Below are 27,693 nucleotides of genomic sequence, written 5' to 3'. Positions count from 1 at the left end.
CTGACCACGTGGATCCTGCTTGGGATTCTCTCTCTCTCTGTTCTTCCCCTACTCGCTTCCTCTCTCTCTCTCTCTCTCTCTCTCTCTCTCCCAAAATAAGTAAATAAACTTAAAAAAAGAACCTTAAAGTAGTCTCATTATCTTGCTAAACTCAAAGAAGTTTCTCACACATGCACATATGCTAATCATCAACTCCCATCAACTAGTTTATCCAGTATATATATTTTTTGGCAGATATTTGAATCCATTCTGTATTCCTCCCAAAGTTTAATTTTTTAAAAAAGAGCATGCATTTCTTTTTAAAAAGAAGAGTATTAAGCAGTAGGAAAAAAAAAAAAAACATGCTGCACCTGTTATACACCTATCACCCCTCTCATGGTCCCACTAGCATGCATTTAAAATTGATATAAACACATAAAATAAGTAACAGATGCCACACTGCACTAAGGGGAAATTACAGGAATCTCTTTTTCCCTTTGAGCTTAGAAAATCTCATTGCTAGTATCCTCTTGTACACAGGGAATTCAGGACCAATGAAATTGGATTTCACACACCTTCTTTCTTACCTTCTTGAGTACTAGATCGGTGTGGGCTGCAGTTCTCAAAAATAGTGTGCTAATAATGGTCTCAGGGCTAGAGGTATAATGTTAACAATGTTAGGTTTATGTTAGTGATGTTTATACTTTAATTTCTATAGCTATTACTATGGAAGGGGCTGGCCGGTATCTCGAGAAAAATGGCATTTTTCTAGCTTGTATTCTAGTGGAAAATCTTTGCAGTGGCCAAGTAGATGCTCTAAGAATAAGTGGTCTACAATATCTTTTATCCCCTTAAGGGGGTCTCAGAATCGGGGGTGGGGGGAGGGGAGGGGAGAGGTGAATGGTCACTTCTTCACATCACAAACAGAGTTATCTTTTCCAGTTCCAGAGCTTGGCTGCCATACCTGCTTGATTTCATTTTATCCTATTTTTCCTAATAAAGCAATCAGAAGTCTCACAAGAAAACCCAATTGCTGAGTCTAGCAGCTCTGAGAACCCCTAACGGAAATCCATGTCAGTCCCCAGTGCTATTTATATTCTCTCTTCTTTTATTCCTCAGCTTGTTGTCTCATTAGGCTTAGAAACGTCTCTTATCAAAGTTACTGTTGCCAGGAAACAGAAGAACAAGATGGAGAACAAAAGCTAAGAACAGAATAGGTTGATCTTCTCCCTTCTCTTCATTCACACAGATATGCTCAAATAAACATCCCTGAACACATACTCATTTACAAGCATGTTCACCCAGGCCCAGCCCCAAATCCAAACGTAGGCTGTAAACACAACAGGTGTCCCATCAAATGTGAGCAAATACTTTTCTAAATATCATCGTTGGTTATCCAATTAGCACCCACCTATGAACTAGGTCACAGATGCGCTAAACTCAGGCCTACTGGTTCCTAAGTCTTCACTCCTTCCACTACACATGGCACATATCTGGAAAGGAGTGTTAAAAAAGAGAGAGAGAGAGAGCGACAGGTGCATTTTCCTTCATCACATACACTACTTGCTTTTAGTTATGAAACCACTTTAAAGCTCTTTGGATTATAGAACTTATCATTATACCAATGGATAGAATGAGATAAAAAGTAAATGATCAGAATGACAGTCAGGGAAGGTGGGCTGGCTGAAGGGCCACTTTTTTAAGTCAGGTGAGCGGTACATTCGAGAAACCTCTGTGTTTAGGCTCTGAGGACATGGTCCTTCCCGAATACTACAGGTGGAATCAAATGAGAGTAGGCAGTGTTTACCATACATGTATGTGGCCCTCTCTGAAAAGTGGTCCATCTTGTTGGAGACTACAGGGAGGGGTTAGTGAGTCCTATGGTGGTACCACAGAGGTACCAAAAGCACCCCCTCTAGTGGAAGAAAACCAGAGAACAAATGGGATCAACCTACCATTTCCAAGACTGTTTGGCTTAACTCTCCACTTAAAAATGGAAGAAAAGGAGGTCTTAAAAGGTTAAGGGACTTGCCCAAGATGACAAAGTAGGTGAGAAGCAGAGCTAGGACTGAAACCCAGTCTTTAACTCTGTTGAGTACTGAAGCTTCAAACAATTATGGGTTCTTTTAATTATTTTTTTTTAATGTTTATTTAATTTTGAGAGACAGAGAGAGACAGAGCACGAGCAGGGAAGGGGCAGAAAGAGAGGGAGACACAGAATCCGAAGCAGCCTCCAGGCTCTGAGCTGTCAGCACAGAGCCTGATGCAGGGCTCGAACTCACAAACCATGAGATCCTGAACTGAGCCGAAGTCGGCACTTAACCAACAGAGCCACCCAGGCGCCCCAAACAATTACGGTTTTGCTTCAGGGAAAAGCCCACCTCACCTCATTCTGTGATGGTGGGAGAACATGGTCACAGGAGTCACACATCCCTGGCTAGAACAGGTCATCAGTTGATTTTTAGATGCCTGTGAAACACGTAAAGCAACTTTATCCCAAAGATCTATTGAAATCTTGAGGCCAGTTAATTCTACCACACTTCACATCCTTGTCATATACCCAAAATTGTACTCTTTTACACTCTCATCCCTACATTGCTTAGGGTTTCTTCTCCCTGACCTTGTTCTCCTCCTTTCTCTTCCTCCTTTTAACTCACACTGTACCCTCTGACTTCTATTCCATGACTAAGACCAACACTTGACAGTGTCCTGGCTACTTCACAGACTCTCCTTGTAGCCTTGGGCCTTAACTGAAACCCAAGTGCCCTGCTTCCCTTTTTGGGTACTCTTCATTCTCCTATGCATTCCACCTCAGGACTGGAAATTGGGTCACCAGATTCCTCACTCCCTGTTCCCAAATCTAGAACACTGCCCTTCTAAATTCATGTAAACCTTGGCTCCTTTAAAGCTCACGTCATCTGGCTATATCTCCTTCTATTATTTTTTATTTCTGTAATTTGCAAGCCTCTGGGTAACTCCTTATCTGCTGAAGATCTTAGCAACTGACTCATAGCTTCTGTTCTCCCCAGGCCTTACCATTATCTAGGATAATTGCCAAGTCTCATGTGGGTGACCAGACCCACAATTCCTATCCTTGTCGACTCCAATGAACTAAACCTTCTCTTTGCTTCACTCACTCACACAGTGAAAGGGAGTGTACCTTGTTCATCATTATATCTTCAGCATCTAGCATATTGGTTGGCACATAGTTAATGTTGAAGAATGAGTGGACATACTTGGAAACTCCCTATTGACAGGCATGACATACAGATGAGAGCTACACTCATTGTGAGCATGGCATAACGTATAACCTCATCAGATCACTATGTTGTACACCTGAAACAAATGTAACATTGCGTGTCAACCATATTTCAAGTAAATAAATAAATGAATACATAAATAAAAGGCATGACATAACATATATGTCTTTTTTTTTTTTTACCAGCAAAAACTTTGTTTATTTGGAAATAGCAGAAAATTGTAACCGAGGACAGGCATGCAACAGCACAACCATGGGCAAGTGCACAGAACAAAGGAGAGGAGGTTCTTTTATAGAGGAAAGGAGGGAGTTGGGAAGGCTGTTGTAAACTAAAAGTCCATTGGAGTGAACTGAAAGTTTTAAGTATACAGGCTTCTCATTGGCTAAGCTGTGTCAGTCTCTCATTGGCTGCCTTGTGACAGTCTCTCATATATAAAACAGTATAGGTCAGTATAAATAATCAGTTAAATGGTCCAGTGGTAATTTGGCAGTTTGGAAGAAATAGTTTTATTCCCGCATACCTTACAAACGTGAAATTCAAAATTGATGAGGATTTTTCACAGCAATCCTGTTATGTTCTTAATAGTGCTGTGTTTCACACTCACCACACTCTTAAAGGTAGTACTTGGTGCCGCTAATCCCTGCTAACATATTTTAACACCTTTGCGTGTTGCTGTTTGTTAATAAAATTTACATTTTTCACTCTTTCTCACACGTTGTGTTTTACCCCCGGTGGACACAAATGAATGGATGGTTCAGAAGTGCTCATTAAAACCTAAGTTTGTAATTAAAATAGCAACAAAAATACTAGAACTCACAATAATATTTTAAATATAAACATTAAGTTTCATTCCAGCACAAGCAAAGAATGTGTGTATGTAACAGGGATGATTTCACATGAATGAAAGAGGTCCACTCAACTTCCAAGGAATATCTAAGAATTAGATTACATTAGACAAAGTCATTCCATTTCTAAGCATGTTTCTGTCATCAACACACACCAAACACTAACTTGACGCAGTCAAAACTTTCACATCATTTTTGAACAAAATTTCAAAAACTACACAGCAACATCCCTATTAAACTTCCTAAGTTTTTCCTAAACAAGTACAAAATGATGCTCTTGAGTATGAAATTGGCTCATTTTGTCCCTAAGGGCAGAAAACAGACCAAAGCTACAGAAGCATTACTCCAAGTTGCATTCCTCATACAAAACAAATAAAGATTACTCTTTTTCCAAGAAATTCAGAGAGTCAGCCACCAGGTTAATGACAAATAAAATTCTCAAAGGCAAATCAGACTACACAAGCATTGACAAAATTATTAATGGCTCTACTGGGACTCACACATCAACGGCATGCAACATGGAAGAACAATTACGATCACATGTTCACTAGTACGTATTGTGTCTCACAGTTAAGTGAAATCAATGATGCCCAGAGCAGGCATATCAATTACCATATGAGCAGAACACATATGAGCCAGAAGTACTTAAAAAATCTTGGTTCTGTAGATCACCAAAACCCCAGTCTATAGAAGACGTGCTTCATTTAATGTTTTTCTGGTAAACTATTACGAAAATTGGATCAATACTGATGCAATAATCAGCTATGTTTACAACGAGGAAGTAAGGTGCTAAACAAATAAAAGAAATTTTACCTTGATGCCAAACACCCACTGCTTTATTCGCTAAAACAGATGACACACAACAATATGCCTCCTAATCTCACCCAGTGTTGTAAAAAATAGTTTTAACGATGAATATAATCAAGTCACAGTCACTGTTCCCCCCGGAAGTACTCTGGCTGTTAAGGGTGCTCATGTAAACTTTTGAAATGAGGAATGAAACTCAAGTATTTCTGTTCTGCACAGTTAACATCAGAGAGGAACGACTCCTTGATTTCAAGAGGCAAATGTCAGCAACATAGTCAGTTGTCCTGATTTCCTTGACTCTCTCATTTAGGACCCAAAACACATTTATTTTGAATATTGAGAATAAGCTATATAGATTCTTTGAGACGACTGAGTGGCAAATTTGAGGGAGATGTCCTTATAGACTGAGTCCCTGATGAAACACTGACTCTGTTCTTCAAGTGAAAAAGCTTGCCATCATTTCTGGACACACGATCAATCTGAATTATCCAAGTTCCCAAAATGACAGTCATCACACATTTGCTGCCACTCCTAACAGACTCTAACTATGAAGTATTTTCTGTCTTTGTAAAATAAGGAGAAAGAAAAAAAAACAAAAAACAAAAAATGAAAAACTGGATATGGAACTCATCATCTAGCTAAATAATTTGCTATTCTATTTAGAAATTGCAGGTCATATTTTTCACTGATAAGAAAAACATTAACTATTAATTTTTCAAGCATAGTTGTCTTTTCAGCTTAACAGACATTACTTATCTGTTGGGAAACATGGGTTTTGTTAATAAAAATTTTGACCTTTTTAAAAAATTTGCCTCAAATTATGGTACATCCATGCACAAAGTACTCTCTACATGATCTGTAGTTGCTAAATGTTTGAGAAACATCATGATGGCATATAAACAAATACTATTCTAATGTTCTATGTGATCCATGGGCAATTCTCCTCATAGGCCTAAATGTCTTGAAACATTCACCGTGTAAGTATTTTTCCTTTCTTGTCATAAACAACTGGAATTAGCAATCTGTAATTCTTATCCATTTTTCTTATGTAAGTAACATTAAGATCCAAAAGACATGCACGTAGTGACAAGAAAAGAGAACATGTAATAGTTGCAAATTTCCTATGATAAATCTTTTCTCAGAAATATGGCTATTTGCTGTTTAATGGATCTATTCGAGAGAACTTGCTCATTGGAACTGCCTCAAATGAGGTAACGGATTTATGCGTAGACATCATCCTGGACTACCATCTCTGGCCCAGAGAAGGAAATAAAAGAGGTCCAAAGACCTCCCTCCCTTACAAACAGTCACCAGGTCAGGTTCACAGAGCTGAAATGAGTCACAGGCAAATCCCTCATGGATTTTTTTTTTAGAGTCACACTAAATGTTGATTCCCGATTGCTCTTGCTTTTGACATAACCCTCCTTCAGCAAAGAGCTGCAAACAGTGTGGATAATACCTGCTTGCCGCAAGCACCACCATAGGCAGAAGAGCATTTGGCAAGTGTCTGTATCTTGGTGTCCTGTAACTTCCAGAAAAGTAAGCCTAGCAGAGATGACGATCTCACCATATGTAAAATTACAACTCTATATACTAAGTTGAACTGTCTATTGGTTTAGACTATAATCACCAATACCATGTATAAGGACCACTTAACCAGCAATTTCTCAAAGTTGTATTTGACTTTCTGTAACAGAGGTCCAACTACAACAGCTTCAACTAAGAAACGTTGTTTGTCTCATGTAACCCGAAGTCCAGAAGAGGATTGGGCAGCTTCTCCAAAAAGTCATCAAGGTGAAGACCCAAATTTCTAGCTAGGCAGAAAGGGGAAAGGACCAAGGCCAAGGGCAAGGGCAAAGGCATACCCCAGTCTAGTGTGTCCTTTTTCAGGAAAAAAAAAAAAAATGGCATTCCTGAGTTCTACTCAGTAAACTTTCACTCACTACTTACAGGTCAGACCCAGGTGACATTGGCACCCCTAGCCTACCTGCAAGGAAGTCTAGAAGGTATTTTTATCTGGGCATGGTGTTGCACTAAACAAAACCAGGGTCCTTTAAGTAAGGAATAATAGGATAGATACCGAGCAGGGAATAAGCAGCGGCTGCGAAAAGTCAAGGATATTTTAGGTGTTTGCTCACGTTTCAAAAGTCAAAAGCCATGGACTCAAATGTGAAACTGTCTACTAAGTTCGGGGTTTTTCCTCCAAGAAATCGTTCTAAGTTCCTGGAACCTTACTGTCAAATGTACTCATCGTGAATGACTTATGTTACCCTGCTCTCCTAAAAGGATTTACCACACCTTAAAAAACACAATCACAAAGAGCCTTTGAAAAAAAGACAAAGAGTCACTGACTCATCATCATCCTCTGAAGGAATCAAGCAAACACTCTAGCATTGTTGTTTGTTGATGTTTTTCCTGCTGATTCCACAAGAAATGTGTTTGTGCTCTTTTTAAAAACCAGGACAGTCTCCAAAACAAATCAGGTAAGAAGGAGGAATATAAAAACAAAGCCATCCTTGCTTGTAGACAGCTGCTTCAGCCCATTAGCACCTAGAGGTTCCCAAAGTAAATTAGAGACAAGTCTTCCAATTAATTAACTGTGGCATAATTATCACACAACTTGATAATTATAACACACTGGCCTCACAGGCACAGAGGGCAGTCCCCTGACCTAGGTTATTTAAGCCAAGCACTGTCCCTCTCCTCTAGAAGGTGAATACCCAGTGACATAGGACAAGACAGAGAAAGGAAGACACAACTTCTCCAAATCTCAGACCAAAGAAACAATTCACTGCAATTTCCCTGATTTCACAGGGGAACGCTAAACAACATGTCTTTAGAAATGGGAATATTGAATTTTTGTCTGCTAAGATCTGTGAAAGTCAGCAGAGGAACACTTCCCTCCTGCTGGGAGGCAGCCTGTGAGAAGAAAAAAACACTCACCTAGAAGTGGCAAGACCTGGGGGCTAACTGCAGCCCAAGATGCCCGAAGAAGTCACTTCATCCCCCCATCTTGATGTTTACATCTATAAAAAGACATCATTGTACTGGATTAAAGATACCCATGTTATATTTCCCTCAGCAGTGGGCCAAACAGTCAGAAACATCTAAGCATAGGGGCTGAATGATTTTTTAAATGTGACTGAGTTGACCGGAAAGGAATATTGCAGCGGAGTAGGAGGACCTTAGGCTCACCTCATCCCATGCATACAACTAGATAAGTCTCAAATCATCCTAAATACCCTCGAAAGTAAAAAAATAAATACTCCAAAAATCAACCTAAAGACTGAGAAAACAAACTCCACAACTAAAGGGAGAGAAGAGGCCACATCAAAGAAGGTGGAAGGTACAGAGATGTGGTTTAGGGGAGAAATGGATGGCGGGATGCTGTGGAGGGAAGGGAGCCAAGGTTGCGGAGAAGGGCAAGAGAGAAAGGAGCACACAGAGGAATGCACAAGGAGAATACTTCCTAAAGCCATTGGCTTAAAAAACAAGAGGGGCTGAATTTTCTGAGTTCTTGCAACCAGTTCTTGCAACCCTGGGGCTTAAGGCCTGGAATTTTAAAAGTCAGCAGGCTTGGCTGGAATAGAGTCCAAAGGGCACTGTGCTGCTCCTGGAGAGAAGGCAAGGGAACAACCCAGGGACAGACAGCACAGAAACAGCAATCTGAAAACCACCTGGGGCACACAGTGGGGAGATTATTAACTCTTCTTGGAGTGTGTCCGTGAGAGACAGTGTTCATGAAGACATCTCTCTGAGAACAAAGGAGGTGGCCAGGGCCATTTCCCCCCCTTGCCCCTCAGCATAAACACAGGGCCACCTGTGGGAAGCAGCACTGACACTAGCTGCCCATCTTGCACACATCACGCCCCACCACCTTGCGCTTTGATGAGACTGCCCTTCTCTGTTGTGTTTGCCTCAGTCCCAGCGTGATGGGCCCCTCCCCAGGAGACCGGCACAAACCCCTGCCCACACCACATCTCCTGACCAGAGTTATGCGGGGCCTCAGTTCTGAGAGAGGTGGTGTCAGATCTCATTTCACAAGCAGGCCAGAGCACACCTAGTTAAAACTCGTCACTTTCAGGTGAAGGACCAAACACTACCCTCTGCAGGCAAGGAGAGCCTCTACAGATGACTGGCCTGAAGTATAGAGCAGCCAAGCACAACAGCAGAGTGCATGCAGCACACAACAGAGACACTCCCTGAAGCACCAGGCCCTGGGCACTACATGTCATCTTCTTCCTAAGACCATCACTTTCAGGGGCAGGAGACATAACTAGATTTTCTAACACAGAAGAAGGCAGAGACTTAGACAACACGCAAACATGGAGGAATTTCTCCTAAATAAAAGAAAAAGATAAGGCCACAGCCAGAGATCTAAGTGAAACAGATATAAATAACATGGTTGACGGAGAATTTAAAGCAACAATCATAAGGACATCACTGGACTTGAGAAACAATAGAAGACATCAGCAAGACCACAGAGGTAAAAGTGTTAAAATATCAGAGATGACGAGTTCACTAAATGAGATTCGAAACAGGCTTGATGCAATGAACAGCAGGTTGGGAAGAAATAGAGAATGAATTAGTGACCTAGAAGACAAAGTAATGGAAAGTAATGAAGTTGAACAAAAGAGAGAAAGAAGAGTCCTACAACACAAGAATAGACTTAGAGAACTCAGTGGCTCCATCAAACACAATAATGTTCGTATTATAGGAGTCCGGGAAGAAGAAGAGCGAGAAAAGGGGGCGGAAAATTTATTTCAAGAAATAATAGCAAAAAAATTCACTAATCTGGAGAAGGAAACAGACATCTGGATCAGGAAGGCACAGAGAACTCCCATTAAAATCAACAACGCAGGTCAACACCAAAGCACACTGTAATTAAATCTGTAAAATACAGTGATAAGGAAAAAAATCTTAAAAGCAGCAAGACAAAAGAAGTCTTTAACTTACAATGGAAATAAGGCTAGCTGGAGATTTCTCAACAGAAACTTAGCAAGCCAGAAGGGAGTGGCATGATATATTCAACTTGCTGAATGGTAAAAGTCTGACGCCAAGAATACTCTATCCAGCAAGGCTATCATTCAGAATAGAAGGAGCCATAAAGAGTTTCCCAGAGAAACAAAAACTAAAAGAGTTCATGATCACTAAGCCAGCCCTGCAAGAAACATAAAAGAGGATTCGCTGAGTGGAAAGGAGAGACCAAAAGTGACAAAGACAAGAAAGGATCAGAGAAAATCTCCAGAAACAACAAGAAAATAAGTAATAAAATGGCAATAAATACATATCTATCAATAATTACTTTGAATGTGGGGCACCTGAGTGGCTCAGTTGGTTAAGCGGCCAACTTCAGCTCAGGTCATGATCTCACAGTTGATGAGTTCAAGCCCTGCACTGGGCTCTGTGCTGATGGCTCAGAGCCTGGAGCCTGTTTCAGATTCTGTGTCTCCCTCTCTCTGCCCCTCCCCTGCTCACACTCTCTGTCTCGAAAAAATAAATAAATAAAACATTAAAAAAATTTTTTAAATAATTACTTTGAATGTAAAGTGAACTAAATGCTCCAATCAAAAGACATAGGGTGAGAGAATGGATAAAAAAACAAGACCCATCTATATGCTTCCTATAGAAGACTCATTTTAGACCTAAAGACACCTACAGATTGAAAGTGAGAGGATGGAGAAACATTTATCATACAAATGGATGTCAAAGTAGCTGGGGATGGGGGGGGGGGGGGGCGGGGAGCACCTGGGTGGCTCAGTGAGTTAAGGATCTGACTCTTGCTTTTGGTTCAGGTCATGATCTCACAATTTGTGGGTTCAAGCCCCACATTGGGCTCTGTGCTGACAGCAAGGAGCCTGTTTGGGATTCTCTATTTCCCTCTCTCTCTGTCACTGCCCTGCTGCCTCTCTCTCTCTCTCTCTCTCTCTCAAAAATAAATAAATATTTTTTAAAAAAAAGGAAGCTGGAGTAGCAATATTTATATCCTACAAACTAGACTTTAAAACAAAGATTGTAACAAGAAATGAAAAAGGGCACTATATAATCACAAAATAAACAGTCCAACAAGATATAAATAACAATTGTAAATATTTATTCACCCAACAAGAGAGCGCCCAAATATATAAAAAAAATAATAACAAACATAAAGAAATTCATTGAAAATAATACAACAATAATAGGGGACTTTAATACCCCACTTAAATTAATAGACAGATCACCTAAACAGAAAATCAACAAGGAAACAGTGGCTTTGAATGACACACGGGACCAGATGGACAAAACACATATATTCAGAACATTCCATCCTAAAATACCAGAATACACATTCTGTTCAAGTGCACATAGGACATTATCCAGAATAGATCACATATTAGGTCATAAAACAGGCCTCAACAAATACAAAAAGACTGAAGTCATACCATGCACCTTTTCTGACCACAACACTATGAAACTAGAAGTCAACCACAAGAAAAAATGTGGAAACACCACAAATACACGGAGATTAAACAACATGCTACTAAACAACAAATGGGTCAACCAGGAAATCAAAGAAGAAATTTTTAAAAATACATGGAAACAAATGAAAATGAAAACACAATGGTCCAAAACCTTTGGGATGCAGCAAAAGCAGTCCTACAAAGGAAGTTTACAGCAATACAGGTCTACCTCAAGAAGCAAAAAAAATCTCAAATAAACAACCTAACCTTACATCTAAAACAGCTAGAAAAAGAACAACAAACAAAGCCTAAAGCCAGCAGAAGGAAGGAAATTATAAAGATTAGAGCAGAAATTGGGGCACCTGCGTGGCTCAGTCGGTTAAGTGTCCAACTTCGGTTCAGGTCATGATCTCACAGTTCATGGGTTTGAGCCCCACATGAGGCTCTGTGCTGACAGCTCAGAGCCTGGAGCCTGCTTCAATTCTGTGTCTCCCTCTCTCTCTCTCTCTGCCCCTCGCCTGCTCACACTCTGTTTCTCTCTCTCTCTCAAAAATAAATAAACATAAAAAAATTTTTAAAAAAGATTAGAGCAGATATAAATGATATAGAAATGAAAAAAAAATAAATAAATAAAGAACAGATCAATGAAGCCGGAAGCTGATTCTTTAAAATTAACTTCTAGCCAGACTTATCAAAAAGAAAAGAGAAAGGACTTTAATAAATAAAATCATAAATGAGAGAGGAGAAATAACAACCAACACCACAGAAATACAAACAATTATAACAGATTATGAAATATTATGCCAATAAATTGGACAACCTAGAAGAAATGGATACATTCCTACAAACATATAAACTACCAAAACTGAAACAGGAAGAAATTGCAAACTTGAACAAATCTATAACCTGCAAAGAAAGTGGCTCAATAATCAAAAAAATCCCAACAAACAAAAGTCCAGGACCAGATGGCTTCATAGGCAAATTCTATCAAACATTTAAAGAAGAGTCAATACCTATTCTTCTCAAACTATTCCAAAAAACAAATAGGAAAGAAAGGACAACTTCCAAATTCATTCTATGAGGCCAGACCTACTCTCATACCGAAATGAGATAAAGACACCACTAGGGGCACCTGGGTGGCTCAGTCAGTTAAGCATCTAACTTCGGCTCAGGTCTGATCTTGCAATCCATGAGTTCGAGCACCGCATCGGGTTCTCTGCTGTGGGCACAGAGCCTGCTTCAGATCTCTCTCTCTCTCTCTCTCTCTCTCCTCCTCCTCCTCCTCCTCCTCCTCCTCCTCCTTCCCTCCCTCCCTCTGCCTTTCCCATGTTCTCTCTCTCTCTTTCTCAAAAAAAAAAAAAAAAACAGTTAAAAAAAAGACACCACTAAAAAAGAGAGCTACAGCTAAATACCCCTGACAAACACAGATGCAAAACTTCTCAATCAAATATTAGCAAACCAAATCCAACAATACATTAAAAAAAAATCATTCACCACTATCAGGTGGGATTTATACCTGGGTTGCAAGGGTAGTTCAGTATTTGCAAATCAATCAACATGGTAACCCACATTAATTTTTTTAAAAAAGGATAAGAACCATATCATCATTTCAACAGATGGAAAAAAAGCACTGGACAAAGTACAACATCCATTCACGATAAAAACCCTCAAAACAGTTGGTGTAGAGGGAACATACCTCAACGTAATAAAGGCAACATATGGAAAACTCACAGCTAACATCCTAAATGGGGAAAAACTGAGAGCATTTCTTCTATGGTCAGGAATAAGACAGGGATGTCGACTCTCACCACTGTTATTTAAATAACATAGTACTGGAAGTCCTAGCAATAGCAATTAGACAACAAAAAGAAATAAAAGGCAGCCAAATCAGCAAGGAATAAGTAAAACATTCACTATTTGCAGATGACACCATACTTTGTATAGACCTAAAGATGCCACCAAAAAACTGCTAGAACTGATAAACGAATTCAGTAGAGCTGCAGGATACAAAACCAACATACAGAAATCTGTTGCATTTCTATATATCAATAATTAGCATCAGAAAGAGCAATTATGGAACCAATCCCATTTACAACTGCACCAAAAACAGTAAGATACCTAGGAATAAACCTAATCAAAGAAGTAAAAGACCTGTACTCTACTCTCAAAACTATAAAATACTAATGAAAGAAATTGAAGATGGGGCACCCAAGTGGCTCAGTTGGTTGAACTTCTGACTCTTGATTTCAGCTCAGGTCATGATCTTATGGTTTGTGAGATGGAGCCCCGCATCGGGCTCTGCACTGACAGCCCTCCCCTGCTTACGATTCTCTCTCTCCTCTCTCTGCTCCTCCCCTGCTCGCTCGCTCGCTCTCTCCCTCTCTCTCTCAAAGTAAATAAACATTTTAAAAAAGAAAACAAAATCGGGGCACCCAGGTGGCTCAGTCAGTTGAGCGTCCAACTTTGGCTCAAGTCATGATCTCGCGGTTTGTGGGTTCAAGCCACACATCACGCTCTCTGCTGAACACTTGCTCAGAGCCTTGAGCCTGCTTCAGATTCTGTGTCTCCTTCTCTCTCTGCCCCTCCCCCACTCACACTCTGTCTCACTGTCAAAAATAAATAACTTTTTTTTAAAACTTAAAAAAAGAAAAGAAATTGAAAATGACAAAAAGAAATGGAAAGACACTCTCTGCTCATGGACTGGAAGAACAAATATTGTTAAAATGTCTACACTGTCCAAAGCTGTCTATACATTTAATGCAATCCTTATCAAACTACCCATAGCATTTTTCACAGAGCTAGAATGAACAATCCAAAAATTTGTATGGAACCACAAAAGGCCCCAAATAGCCAAAGCAACCTTGAAAAAGCAAAGCAACGCTGGAGGCATAACAATTCCAGACTTCGAGTTATACTGTAAAGCTATAGTGACCAAGACAAAATGGTACTGGCACAAAAACACAGATCAATGGCACAGAATAGAAAACACAAAATTGAACCCACAATTATATGGTCAGTTAATTTTTGACAAAGCAAGAAAGAATATCCAGTGGGAAAAAGACAATGTCTTCAATACATAGTACTGGGAGAACTGGACAGTTACACGCAAAAGAATGAAACTGGACCACTTTCTTACACCACACACAAAAATAAATTCAAAATGGATTAAAGACCTAAATGTGAGACCTGAAGTCATAAAAATCCTAGAAGAAAACACAGGTAGTGATTTCTTTAACATCAGCTATAGCAACTTCCTTCTAGATATGTCTCCTGAGGCAAGGGAAACAAAAGCAAAAATAAACTATTGGGATACATCAAAATAAAACCTTCCGCACAGCAAAGGAAACAATCAACAAAACTTAATAAAAGGCAACCTATGGAATGGGAGAAGATATTTGAAAATGACATATCAGATAAAAGGTCAGTATCCAAAATCTATAAAAACCAATCTCAACACTCAAAAAATAAATAATCCAATTAAAAAATGGGCAGAAAACATGAACAGACATTTTTCTAAAGAACACATACAGATGGCCAACAGACACATGAAAACATGCTCAACATCAGTTATCATCAGAGAAATGCAAATCAAAACTACAAGGAGATATCACCTCACACCTATCAGAATGGCTAAAATCAACACAAGAAACAACAGGGTTTGGCGAGGATGCGAGGATGCGGGAACTGTTGGTGGGAACACAAATTCTTGCACTGTTAGTGGGAAGTTAAACTGGTCCAGCCACTCTGGAAAACAGTAGGGAGGTTTCTCAAAAAGTTAAAAATAGAACTACCCTACAATCCAGCAATTGAACTACTAAGTAATTACCCAAAGAATACAAAAATACTAATTCAAATGGATACATGCACCCTTATGTTTATAGTAGCATTATCTACAATAGCCAAGATATGGAGATAGCCCAAGTGTCCATGAAGAATGGATTTTTAAAAATGTGGTTATATAGGGGCACCTGGGTGGCTCAGTCGGTTAAGCGTCCGACTTCAGCTCAGGTCATGATCTCGCGGTCCGTGGGTTCGAGCCCCGCGTTGGGCTCTGTGCTGACAGCTCAGAGCCTGGAACCTGTCTCAGATTCTGTGTCTCCCTCTCTCTCTGCCCCTCCCCCACTTGCACTCTGTCTCTCTCTGTCTCAAAAATAAATAAACATAAAAAAAAATTTTTTTTTTAAATGTGGTTATATATAGGGCGCCTGGGTGGTTCAGTTGGTTGGGCAGCTGACTTTGGCCCAGAGCATGATCTCATGGTTTGTGAGTTCAAGCCCCATGTCAGGCTCTGTGCTGACAGCTCAGAACCTGGAGCCTGCTTCAGACTCTGTGTCTTCCTTTCTCTGCCCCTCCCTCACTCACATTCTCTCTCTCTCTCTCTCTCTCTCTCTCTCTCTCTCAAAAATAAGTAAACATTAAAAAAAATTTAATAAAATAAAAAAAAGAAAATATGGTTTTATACACACACACACACACACACACACACACACACGCTGGAATATTACTCAGCCATGAAAAATGAAATCTTACCCTTAGCAATGGCATGGACAGAACTAGAGAGTATGATGCTAAGTGAAATAAGTCAGTCAGAGAAAGACAAATATCATATGATCTCACTCATATGTGTAATTTAAGAAACAAAACAAATTAACAAAGGGGAAAAAAGAGAGAGAGAAAGAGGCAAATCAAAAACAGACTCTTGGGGTGTCTGGGTGAGTCAGTCAGTTACGCGTCCAGCTTCAGCTCAGGTCATGATCTCATGGTTCGTGAGTTCAAGCCCCACGTCAGGCTCTGTGCCGACAGCTCAGAGCCTGGAGCCTGCTTCGGATTCTGTGTCTCCCTCTCTCTCTGTCCCTCCCCTGCTTGTGTGCTCTGTCTCTCTCTCAAAAATAAATAAACGTTAAAAAAAATTTTTTTTTAAACAGACTCTTAACTGTAGAGAACAAACTGATGGTTACCAGATGGGAGGGGTTGGAGGTATGGGTTAAATAGGTGATGGGGTTTAAAGTGGGCACATGTGATGAGCACCAGGTGTTGTATGGAACTGCTGAATCACTGTATTGTACACTTGAAACTAATATTACACCAAAAAAAAAAAAAAAAAGAAAAAGAAAAGAAACTAATATTACACTGTATGTTAACTAACTGAAATTTAAATAAAAACTTTAAAAAACAACGTGACCAGTTGAGAGAACCCACATATGCATGTAAATACTAGACTGACAAAGCAGGAGTCAAGGGCATAAAAAGTGTTTATTCATACTGACCTCCTTCTTTGTCAACTACCATGCAAATGTCTGGGTTTCATAACATAATCATAATCATAGAATTAAACTTCAGCTGCTGAAAACAAAACAATTAATTACTTTTAACTTCAGCTGCAGTAAGCTAATTGACCTGTGTCTGATAGCAGCATGTCACATAACAGTGACTCTTGGGAAGAGGCTTTGTCCTCACTGGCTTACCAGATTGTGTGGGTATCCTAACTTAAAAGGAAAAAGAAGGCTCCAGACCTTTCCCAGGCTGACCTGCAGGGTCAAGCAGGCTGCATTTGTTCCAATGGGACACAGGTTGGCTCCCAGGGGAACTCAGAAATTATTTCCTAACAGTCTATGAGCCTAAATCAGGGGTTCTCAAACTTTAGTGTGCCTATAAATCACCTGAGAAACTTGTCAAAATGCAAATTCCTAAATCCCACTCCAGAGACTTTAGTTCAATAGATTGGTGCACATTACAGGAATGAGTATCTTAAAAACCACCAGAAGGTGATATAGGTAATCCAAAACCCACACTTGGAAACACCCTGGTTATTCCAAAGCAGCTGGGAGGGGTCCTCGTACTAGAAAGGAGCCTGGGTTTTCTTCATGTGACTAAAACTTGCATGGTCAAGAATTAAATTCCAAACCAGGATGAGAAATGGGTAGGCATTTGCTTCCAAGGAAGATCGACGTGACTCTGCATGAATGGAGCAATGCATATTCCAGACAAACATAGAGAAGTAAACGGTCCACAATCTCCCTCTCCCAGAATGGTGATACTGGGTAAGGCAGCAGCAGCATTAGATGCTGTGTGAGAATAAACCATTCACTCAATGGGTGAAAAACAGCACAGGCAGAGGTTCTAGAGAGCCCTGAAACCCTGAGCAGGAATTAGGCAGCACCAAACAATTATTTTCAAGAATAAATTGTCTCCTTTCTTCCTACCTTTGCTTGTCTAAAGGTTTTGAGTTTCTTGAGGACCTACCTTCCTAATGGAAAGTCTCACCCCCTCAAATCACACCACCTGGCTCAGTGATTCTCGATAGCAAAGATTTGAGGTTCTTCACCAAGAAGCCTAAATCCTTCAAAAAAGCATGTCTGCCATCCGTGTCTCTGAGCTCTGCCATCGGTAGCTTCTCCAACCCCTTTCCTACCCTTCTTGAGGATGTAGACCTTTGCAATGCTCTGACATGCTTTCGGTTGCCAGAATCTTGTCCACTCAGTAAGCTTCCAGATCATTAACTATTAATGAGGCAACTAATAGCTTATAATCAATAGTCACCTATTGATGACTAATCCTCTGGATTAGTTAGGGAACTGGAACTCCAAGTAAGACCCTTACCTTCTCTGCTCTTTAATGTCTACCCCTCGTGGCACACTGCCAACATTCCTGGCATTGCAAGGTTTACGGCCTCTGCACCTCCAAGATGGAGACAATCCAGAGAGCAATTCTGCCTCCTCCACAATCCCTGCTTCACACCCAGGAAAGCTACAATGAGCCCACGCTATTTTCCTCATTGTCCCCAAATGGGGGAATGCTAGGGTCCCAAGAGGTTGAAATTGGAAACTTCTGAATAGCTTTCAGTGGTATGTAAGCTCCCTGAGGGCAGAGACTTCATATGATTCACTCCTACATCCCCAATACCTAAAGCAGTGCCTGTCCATGGCAATGGACATAGTAAACAAATGTCCATAGTAAACAAATGTTACTAGAAAGAGCTACTCTCAGCATCTGCATAAACCTTCCATGGGCTAGGCCTAAGGCACATCCCCTCAATCCTCCATTTACAGTGGCATGCAGGAGCCTGACCCCAGCTTGGGAGAGCCAGATGTACACATCCCTTCCCAACTATCCACGTCATTGGTAGCTTGGCCACGGTGGGAGTATCTATGCCATGAAAACTGGCAAACACAACAAATCAGGGCTTTCTCCAGACAAAGCCAGTTGTTAAATACTTACCAGCCCACCACGGCCCTTAAGACTTACAAAGTCTCTTTTCTGTGGACATAAAGGCAAAAAAGAATTAAGCTGAGTTTTTGATGGCTCCAAGCTAGAAAATAAAGCAGTATTTGTCAACTTATTTTGTAAAAGTACCAATTCACACCAGTCTGTGATCCAGGCTCTTGCCGGTCTATATGGGAGAAGTCACATGAAAACTGAAGGGGCTCCCCTCTGATGACAGTCCCCATTTGCAGAAAGTTACAGTTAATGAGAGTTGACTGAACAAAGACAAAAATCTGACAACAGGGGTGAATGGAAGGCTGAGGAGATGAGCCTTAGGCCCAACCCACTGGCAGCCTGTAGAAATGCTATGCATAGAACTCTTGGAGCGGAGCAGTATAGAAACATATACCCTGATTTTGACTGCAATTTATACTTTTTATCTTATTTTCAAAGGTATTTATAGCATTTACTATGTGCCAGCCACTAGTCAATTTGCTTAGCAAACATTTACTCATTATTCTAGCTACGAATTCCACACATGCACAAGTATTCAATATAACCCAGACAAAAGAAACTCTACTGGCCCTGACCCTTTTGTTCATGAAAAACCAGAAACTTAAATCTGCTCACCACCCACTTAATGGCTCTAGGTTTGTTAATGATAAGAACTGGCACTAAGGTCCACGGAACCACGGATGGCCTTGACTAGATCTCCTTCAGGGCCCCAGACTAAATGTGGCATATATGTCCCTTCAGATATACAACTGTGGAGTTTACTGGAATAAGACAGAACCCAAGGGACAGGAAGCAGTCAGTGTTGCTACAGGCCTTCTCCTTTTTGAAGAGGTAGAAAACTGGATTAGAAAACCTTTAAGTTTTTTTGTATGACACCTTAGCGAGGCTGCAGGGATGGCCACTGCTCTCCAAGCTCCGCCATGCCGCCGAAGGACAACAACAAGAAGAAAGACTCCGGAAAGTCAGCCAAAAAAGACAAAGACCCAGTGAATCTGGGGGCAGGGCCAAAAAGAAGAGGTGGTCCAAAGGCAAAGCTTGGGACAAGCTCAATAACCTGGTCTTGTTTGACAAAGCGACATATAACAAACTCTGTAAGAAAGTTCCCAACTATAAGCTTATAACTCCAGCTGCTGCCTCTGAGAGACCGAAGATTCGAGGTTCCCTGGCTGAGACAGCCCTTCAGAAGCTCCTTATTAAGCTGGTTTCAAAGCACAGAGCTCAAGTAATTTACACCAGGAACACCAAGGGTGGAGATGCCCCAGCTGCTGGTGGAGATGCGTGGACAGATCCCACCAACTGTATATTTTGGAAAATAAAACTTCATAGAAAGAAAAGAAAAGAAAAGAAAAGAAAAGAAAAGAAAAGAAAAGAAAAGAAAAGAAAAGAAAAGAAAAGAAAAGAAAAGAAAAGAAAAGAAAAGAAAAGAAAAGAAAGAAAGAAGAGGAAGGAAGGAAGGAAGAAAGAAAGAAAGAAAGAAGAGGAAGGAAGGAAGGAAGGAAGGAAGGAAGGAAGGAAGGAAGGAAGGAAGGAAGGTAGGAAGGGAGGGAGGAAGGAAGGAAGGTAGGAAGGGAGGGAGGAAGGAAGAGAGAAAACCTTTTCTTCCAGCTATGTAACCATGATGATAATAATTAGAAAACAAAACTACAAAGCCGGTTTTATTTATGTGTTCAGAAATTACACCACTGGGGCGCCTGGGTGGCTCAGTCGGTTGAGCGCCTGACTTTGGCTCAGGTCACGATCTCACAGTTCATGGCTTCAAGCCCCACATCGGGCTCTGTACTGACAGCTCAGAGCCTGAAGCCTGTTTCGGATTCTGTGTCTCCCTCTCTCTCTGCCCCTCCCCGACTCTCTCTCTCTCTCTCTCTCTCTCTCTCTCTCAAAAATAAATAAACATTAAAAAGAAATTATACCACTGATAAGAAATTATCTTCCAAACCCTGAACTTAGTATTGACAATAAATAACAAAATTTTCTCATAGAGTAACTGATATGTCAGGATCGTCTCCTGATGCTATTTTTGAGCCAAAATAGGTTATAGCACCAGAATGAGACTAAAATACAATATTGGGTGGAAGTTTTCAATCAAAGAGAAAAACAATAGTCTACCTAAACCATTTAAGCTATCAAGAGAGACCGATTCTCAAGCAGCTTGAATTTTGGAATTCAGGCACATGAAACCATTATTTAATTTTCTTGCCAATCTATGGTCTATATCCTTCTACTTTATCAGAAAGTTAATCAGACTGTCTATTGAGCCCATACTATGTGCTACCACTGGACTAGATGCTACAGGAAAAAAGAAAGTATAAAGCACAATCCGCGCCCTTAGAAATGAGATTTACTTAGATGAAGAGAGAGAGAAGGCCTTCCACGCAGGAAGAACAGCACAAAGAAAGGAGAAATAGGATATGAGAGAAGGTTAAGGAGACCAATTTCTTACAGCAAGAAATCATCTTGGGTAGACAGGGTAGAGTCAAGCAGAAAAGTTGAAGCGAATAGAAAAGGCAAGGGGCAAACAGGTAGGTAAGTAACACAACTTGATAAAGTTGTGGTTAGAGAAGCCGGCAGGGTATGGGGAGGAAGGAGAGATGGTGAGTTTCTATTGGAACTTGTGTATTTGCCATTGCAATGGGTTAAACCCTGTCCCCCTAAAAAGATATGTCCAAGTCCTAACCCCAGCTCTTCCCGGCTATGAATGTGACCTTATTTAGAAACACGATCTTTGCAGATATGGTCAAGATAAGATGAGGCCATACTGGATTAGAGTGGGCCTCAAATCCAATGACTAGCATCCTTTTTAGGAGAGGACACACACACACAACAGACACAGGGAGGAAGGCCATAGGAAGACAGAAGCAGAATCTGGAGCACCGTGGCTACAAACCAGGAAATACCAGTGATGTGGGAGCCATCACAAGGCAGGACAGAGGCACGGACGAGGTGCCTCCAGGGCCTCCAGAAGGAACTGACCCGGTGGACACCTCGATTTGAGACTTCTGGTTTCCTGAACTGTGAGAGAAGAAACTTCTGTTATTTTAAACCACTCAGTTTGGGCTAATCTGTTACAGCAGCCCTAAGAAACTCATGCAGGGCACCTGGGTGGCTGTCGGTTAAGCATCCAACTTAGGCTCAGGTCATGATCTCCTGGTTTGTGAGTTCGAGCCCCGCGTCAGGCTCTGTGCTGACAGCTCAGAGCCTGGAGCCTGCTTCAGATTCTGTGTCTCCCTCTCTCTCTGCCCCTCTCCCGCTCATACTCACTCTCTCTCTCTCTCTCTCAAAAATAAATAAACATTAAAAAAATTAAAAAAAAAAAAAGAAACTAACACAGCCATGTTCTGTACAGGAACTGTGTGAAAACGGAAAAAATCAGACGTGACATTTCATTATTCCCTGATTCATTTATTAAAAGTACCATTTTATGCCTTCTTTTGAGGTGGCTCACGGGCCTCAAATTATATTCATTACACTGACAATTTGGAGTATCAAGAATATTGATCCCTCTCTGTCTCTCTTACTTCTCTCATCAGCCCATTCTCATATAACTGAAACACACATTAAATTCACAGAGCTGTGAATTACAAGCTTTGATACTAGGTGAAAACCAATACAGATATAATGACCAGTTAGGCCAAGCTTTCCACCGCCTGTAGTAATTTCCTATTAGTTTGTTTTTTAATTCAAAGAATTACTTTTAAAAAACACAACACTGTTTTCCCCTCTACCTTTCACTTTCATACATACATTTTTAAGGCAGTTTTCAAAAACAAGAGCATTAGGCTAGATGTTCACACATACAAATTCTGTCTCACAATAAACACACACCACTCAATAAAAGTTTATTTTCCTTTTTTTTTTTTTTAAACAGATAATGGAGGTGGTTGAGCACTTAATTATATGGTATGGACAATGGGTATGTTAAAGCAAAGACCAAAACTATTAACAATATTTGCCAGTCATTGTGCTATGTTCTTTGCATATATTAACCCATATCCTCCTACCATTAGGATATAGATAAATAAGAAAACTGAAGCTCAATTACATTATTTATCCTTCACTCTATTTTGGTTATCAAACGCTTCAAAAACCACTATTAAAAATGTACAAATAAAATTCTGTAACACCCTTCCCAAGAAACTATCCCATGGAAATAGCGTGTTGGACAAAGATTTTTTTTTTTAATGAAAAGATCTTTATCACAGCACTACTTATCATGGTTTTAACAAAGAAACACCACAAATGTCCAAAAATATAAGAATGACTAAATGATTGGGGTGCCTGGGTGGCTCAGTGGGTTAAGCATCCAACTCTTGATTTCAGCTCTCGTCACGATGTTACGGTTCCTAAGTTCAAGCCCCACTTTGGGCTTTGGGCTGACAGCACAGAGCCTGCTTAGGATTCTCTCATTCTCTCTCTCTCTCTCTCTCTCTCTCTCTCTCTCTCCCCCTCTCCCTCTCCCTCTTCCTCTCCCTTTCCCTCGCTCTCTGCCCCTCCCCTGAGAGAGCATGTGCATGCTCTCTCTCAATAAATAAACTTTAAAAAAAAGTTTAGAAAATGATTAAATAATTAAATAATTTCATGAACATAAATATGAAATGGGGCTTTCAAAGAATGTCTACTGATAAGAAAGTGCTCATATGTTATATGAACATTCATTCTTCATAACTTTCTAGGCTTTCAAAATTCTTTACTATTTTATAATGAGAAAAAAATTATTTTAAAAATAATAAAAGCTAGCCCAAAGACAAAATGCTAGCGAGTGGCTGAATGAGGGCTTACACTCAGAAATATGTGATTCTAGGGGCGCCTGGGTGGCTCAGCTGGTTGGGCATCTGACTTCCGCTCAGGTCATGAAATCACATAGGGCCCCACCACTGGCAGCACGGAGCCTCCTTGGGATTCTCTTTCCCTCTCTCTCTGCCCCTTCTGTGCTCTCTCTCTCTCTCTCTCTCTCTCTCAAAATAAATAAATAAACTTTAAAAATTAAACATAAATAAAATAAAAGAAACTATCTGATTCTCAAGCCCTGTGGCCCACTAACTGTTACTAATCTTATCTAAAATCCTATTTTTATCCCAGGAACATTATTTTCAGAAGAGAAATAATTTGGCACGGGCAAGTACTATTTCACAAAATAGACTATTATGACTATAGCTGTGGGTTCTTGGTTTTGTGGCACAACCTACCAGACACGCAGTTCAGTTCAAATAAATGTATTATGCTGAAAGGCAACATACACCAAAAGAGTCATTACCCAGAGACAGACTGACCAGGAAATCAGGGAAGAGAATGGAGACCATAGCTCCAACTCAGGCATTTCGGCTAGAAAGTAATTCATCCACAGTTCCACCTCCCTGGAGAAAAGGAAATTATATGAGTACATGCTATATCCTTAATGAAGCTGACAATTCTCATTCTCTTTTGCATGCCTTTCTCTATAGTCACAGGAACATAGGACACAATGTGACCCAGCAGGCACAAAACCGCACCATAAAAAACAATTCCTTAAGAAAAGCAAAGGTTATTTCCCACACTGAATTTTAAATATTTCACGTTTCCTCCACACACATTTACAGAATACCTATTATGTTCAAAGGATTAAGACTTATCTCTGAAACACACACATTAAGATCATTTGGCAAATAAGGTTTCAAATCTATTGCCCTTCAATCTCCACCTTTCACCATCCCTTCCTATATCTGCAGGTGTCATAGCAATGACACATCTGGTGGCAAATTGCATTTGTTGCCTGAGAGATCATAACCATAGCTATGGGACATATTTTTAAATTTTATTAAAAATTTTTATCTGATGTGAGTCTAGTTTCTTTTGGACTTCACTTATTTCAAGTCCTGAGCCTCTCTAGTTTGAATAATCAGCTAATAATCCATCAAGTCCTCAGTGTTTGCATCTTTTCAGGCAGCTCTCCATCTGTATTCCCTGCTACTGTCAAGTAACCCCAATTAGTTTAGTGATTTACAAGAGGCTCCTCTCTAAGCCAGCAAGTGACCTTGTCTGTTACTCTGCACCCACGGGCAGGCAATGCAAGACGCCGTCAAGGTTCTGAAGTATCATCTGAAAATCTCACCGTTCACACTGTCTCTGTGGACCACATTAGTGAAAATATTCTCATCTGATAAAACTTGCCATTTTTATTTTATTGCTTCATTCCCATGAAGCTATGTCAATGAACATTGTACAGGTCAGCTGGAATAATTCACACAATGATAAACTAATTAAAAATATTTTACCTCAGGGCGCCTGGGTGGCTCAGTTGGTTGAGCCTCCGACTCTTGATTTTGGCTGAGGTCATGATCTCACGGTTCGTGAAATCAAGCCCCGCATGGGTCTCTGTGCTGATAGCATGGAGCCTACTTGGGATTCTCTCTTTCCCTCTCTCTCTGCCTCTCCCCCATGCACATGCTCCCTCTCTCTCTCTCTTTCTCTCAAAAATAAATAAATAAACTTAAACAAAAGAAAATAAAAGTATCTTCCCTCTTCATTTAGAGAGTGATGAGTATTAAGTATGCCCTTTTTAAATAATAAGATTTGTGGGGGTGCCTGGGTGGCTGAGTCGGTTAAGCATCCAACTTTGGCTCAGGTCATGATCTTGTAGTTTGTGGGTTCGAGCCCCATGTCAGGTTCTGTGCTGACAGCTCAGAGCCTGGAGCCTGCTTCGGATTCTGTGTCTCCCTGTCTCTATGCCCCTCACCTGCTCATATTCTGTCTCTCTCTCTCTCTCTCTCTCTCTCTCTCTTTCTCAAAACCAAATAAATGTAAAAAAAAAATTAATAAGATTTATGGTGACTTTGCCAAGTGACTTTGTATCCTTAAAATCCTTCAATACAACTGACCACCATCATGTCAGGTTAATACCTCCTTCCAATAATTCTACAGTTATAGCTGCAGCCTAAAGGGCGAAAAGCACCAATACACCTCATTTCAATCATTCTTGAATTATACAAATAACAAATATAAATAGAGATATTAACTTAAGGGTTTTTTTTTAATGTCTTTAATGTTTATTTATTCTTGAGAGAGATTGAGACACAGCATGAGTGGGGAAGGAGCAGAGAGAGAGAGGGAGACACAGAATCTGAAGCAGGCTCCAGGCTCTCAGCTGTCAGCCCAGAGCTCGACACAGGGCTCAAACTCACGAACCTCAAAACCATGACCTGAGCCGAAGTCGGATGCTTAACCGACTGAGCCACCCAGGCGCCCCTTAACTTAAGTTTCTAAGGAGAGAAAGAGAGAGAGAGAGAGAGAGTGAGAGTGAAAGGAATATCTGAAGAATGAGGGAAATTAGCCAGGTACTAAGGCAGGGAAGAGCTTTTATGGACAAATAAACAACAAAAGCAAAGGCAAGGAGACTGGAAACAAAATAATGTGCCCTGGGAACAACAAGTAGACTGGAATTCCTGGAGTGTAAGATGAGTGGGCTGGTGAAGGAAATAGAAGCCAAGTTGTGGAATGTCACTATAAGGAGCTAGAAGGATTGGGGAGCCATGGAAGGGTTTCTAAGAGGAGAGTGACATGAGCAGAGTCACTGGTTGAGGAATAATCAGGAGCGACTAAAATGGAAGAATGAAATATAAGGCTATTCTCCCAAGAAGTCTGTGAACAGAAGAAGGAAGAAAGGCACTATAAGGTGAAAGATACAAGAAGGATGGGGCAAAGGAGCCAGTGGGAGTAAGAGACACTGAAAATAACAGAATGAGGGAGATAACTGTTGGAGTATACAGATGCTGATGAGTTTATAAGTGTTGAAATAAGAGACCTCCACCAGAGATCTCCTTCCTGCTCTAGCGGAGCACTGAAATCTAGATCTGTTACCGAGAACACCAAGTCTTCTATTTCCTACCTACACAGCATGAATAGTTTGAGGACCGACAGCACCTAGTAGTTTCTTAGAAATGCAGAATCTCAGGCCCTATCCCAGACCTCCTGAATCAGAACCTGCAATGTAACAAGACCCCTAGCAGATTCACTCACACATTAAAGTCTGAGAAGCACTAATCCAGACCAACTCTGGAGAACTTTAAGGAATTATGGAAAAGAGGAAAGGAACCAGAAGACTGGAGACATGGAAAAGAGGAAGAAGAAAAATATAGCAAAACTCATCTTGCCCAACCTGACATAGAATTAATTATTGACGGGATGGCCAGAAGTAATCACTGGGAGCCAGCCCAGATGCACTAAGAATCAATCATACCAGAATCTCCTTATTTTCTTATATCAGTCAGCCTAGGAGATATAGTAGACATGATATACCTGGCTTTCAGTAAAATATCTGAGAGGGTGTCTCCAAATGTTTTTGTAAACAAGATAAAGAAATATAACCTGAGAGTTCTAGTTAATAATTTGTTAACAATTATTCCAAAAGGGTTTTTGAATAGTAAATTCAAACTAACCTCAATGACCAGATCACTAGTCACAAGATCTCCAACCTTTTCTCCCTATACCATTCAATAATTTTTTTGAGAATTTAGATGAATGATGAATTTAAAAAGATGATAAAACCAAAGTACTAAGCTGGGCTCCTAAACTGAATCAAAACAAGAATGATGAAAAAGAAGCATAACAGCAGTACATGAAATAAAAGCTTGGGAGTTTCAGTAGATGTTCAATTCAATATGAGTCGACATACTGACGTTAACATGAAGTTAACAGCGTACGTGAGTTCAATTCAACCTATATGCCAAACTCCCCAACAGCACAAGACTCATGGTAAGATTATAAAGAGGCAGGGGCACCTGTGTGGCTCAGTTGGTTAAGTGTCCGACTTTAGCTCAGAGCATGATCCCACCGTTTGTGAGTTCAAGCCCCGCAGCGGGCTCTGTGCTGACAGCTCAGAGCCTGGAGCCTGCTTCCGAGTCTGTGTCTCCCTCTCTCTCTCGCTCTCTCTCTCTCTCAAAAATAAAGATAAAAAAAAAAAAAAAGGTTACAAAGGGGCAGCTAAACTAGATTTTTGCATTCTATATCTTGAGACAGTACACAAAGATCCCACAGTCAAAATTAAAGATACCTAATATTAACAATAAAAAGGCCTAAGAAGCACACCAAATTGCAGTGGAGTAGACTTTTAAAGCTGCCCAACTGCTCCCTTGTTGTTCGTATTCTAACAAGAGATTTGCACACCACAATACT

General features: G+C 40.5%; 1 protein-coding gene and 1 pseudogene across 1 annotated transcript in view; one reads left to right on the top strand and one right to left on the bottom strand.

Annotated features, from left to right (window-relative positions):
* Positions 1 to 27,693, bottom strand: part of GPR176 (G protein-coupled receptor 176) — a 125,963-nt gene that overhangs the window by 80,701 nt on the left and 17,569 nt on the right. The window lies entirely within an intron of this gene.
* Positions 19,470 to 19,870, top strand: LOC128315831 (40S ribosomal protein S25-like; annotated as a pseudogene).

The sequence above is a fragment of the Acinonyx jubatus genome, chromosome B3, assembly GCF_027475565.1.
Source record: "Acinonyx jubatus isolate Ajub_Pintada_27869175 chromosome B3, VMU_Ajub_asm_v1.0, whole genome shotgun sequence".
Classification (NCBI taxonomy): Eukaryota; Metazoa; Chordata; class Mammalia; order Carnivora; family Felidae; genus Acinonyx; species Acinonyx jubatus.
The sequence above is the reverse complement of the archived record's forward strand: the minus strand, read 5'-3'. Positions and strand labels throughout refer to the sequence as shown.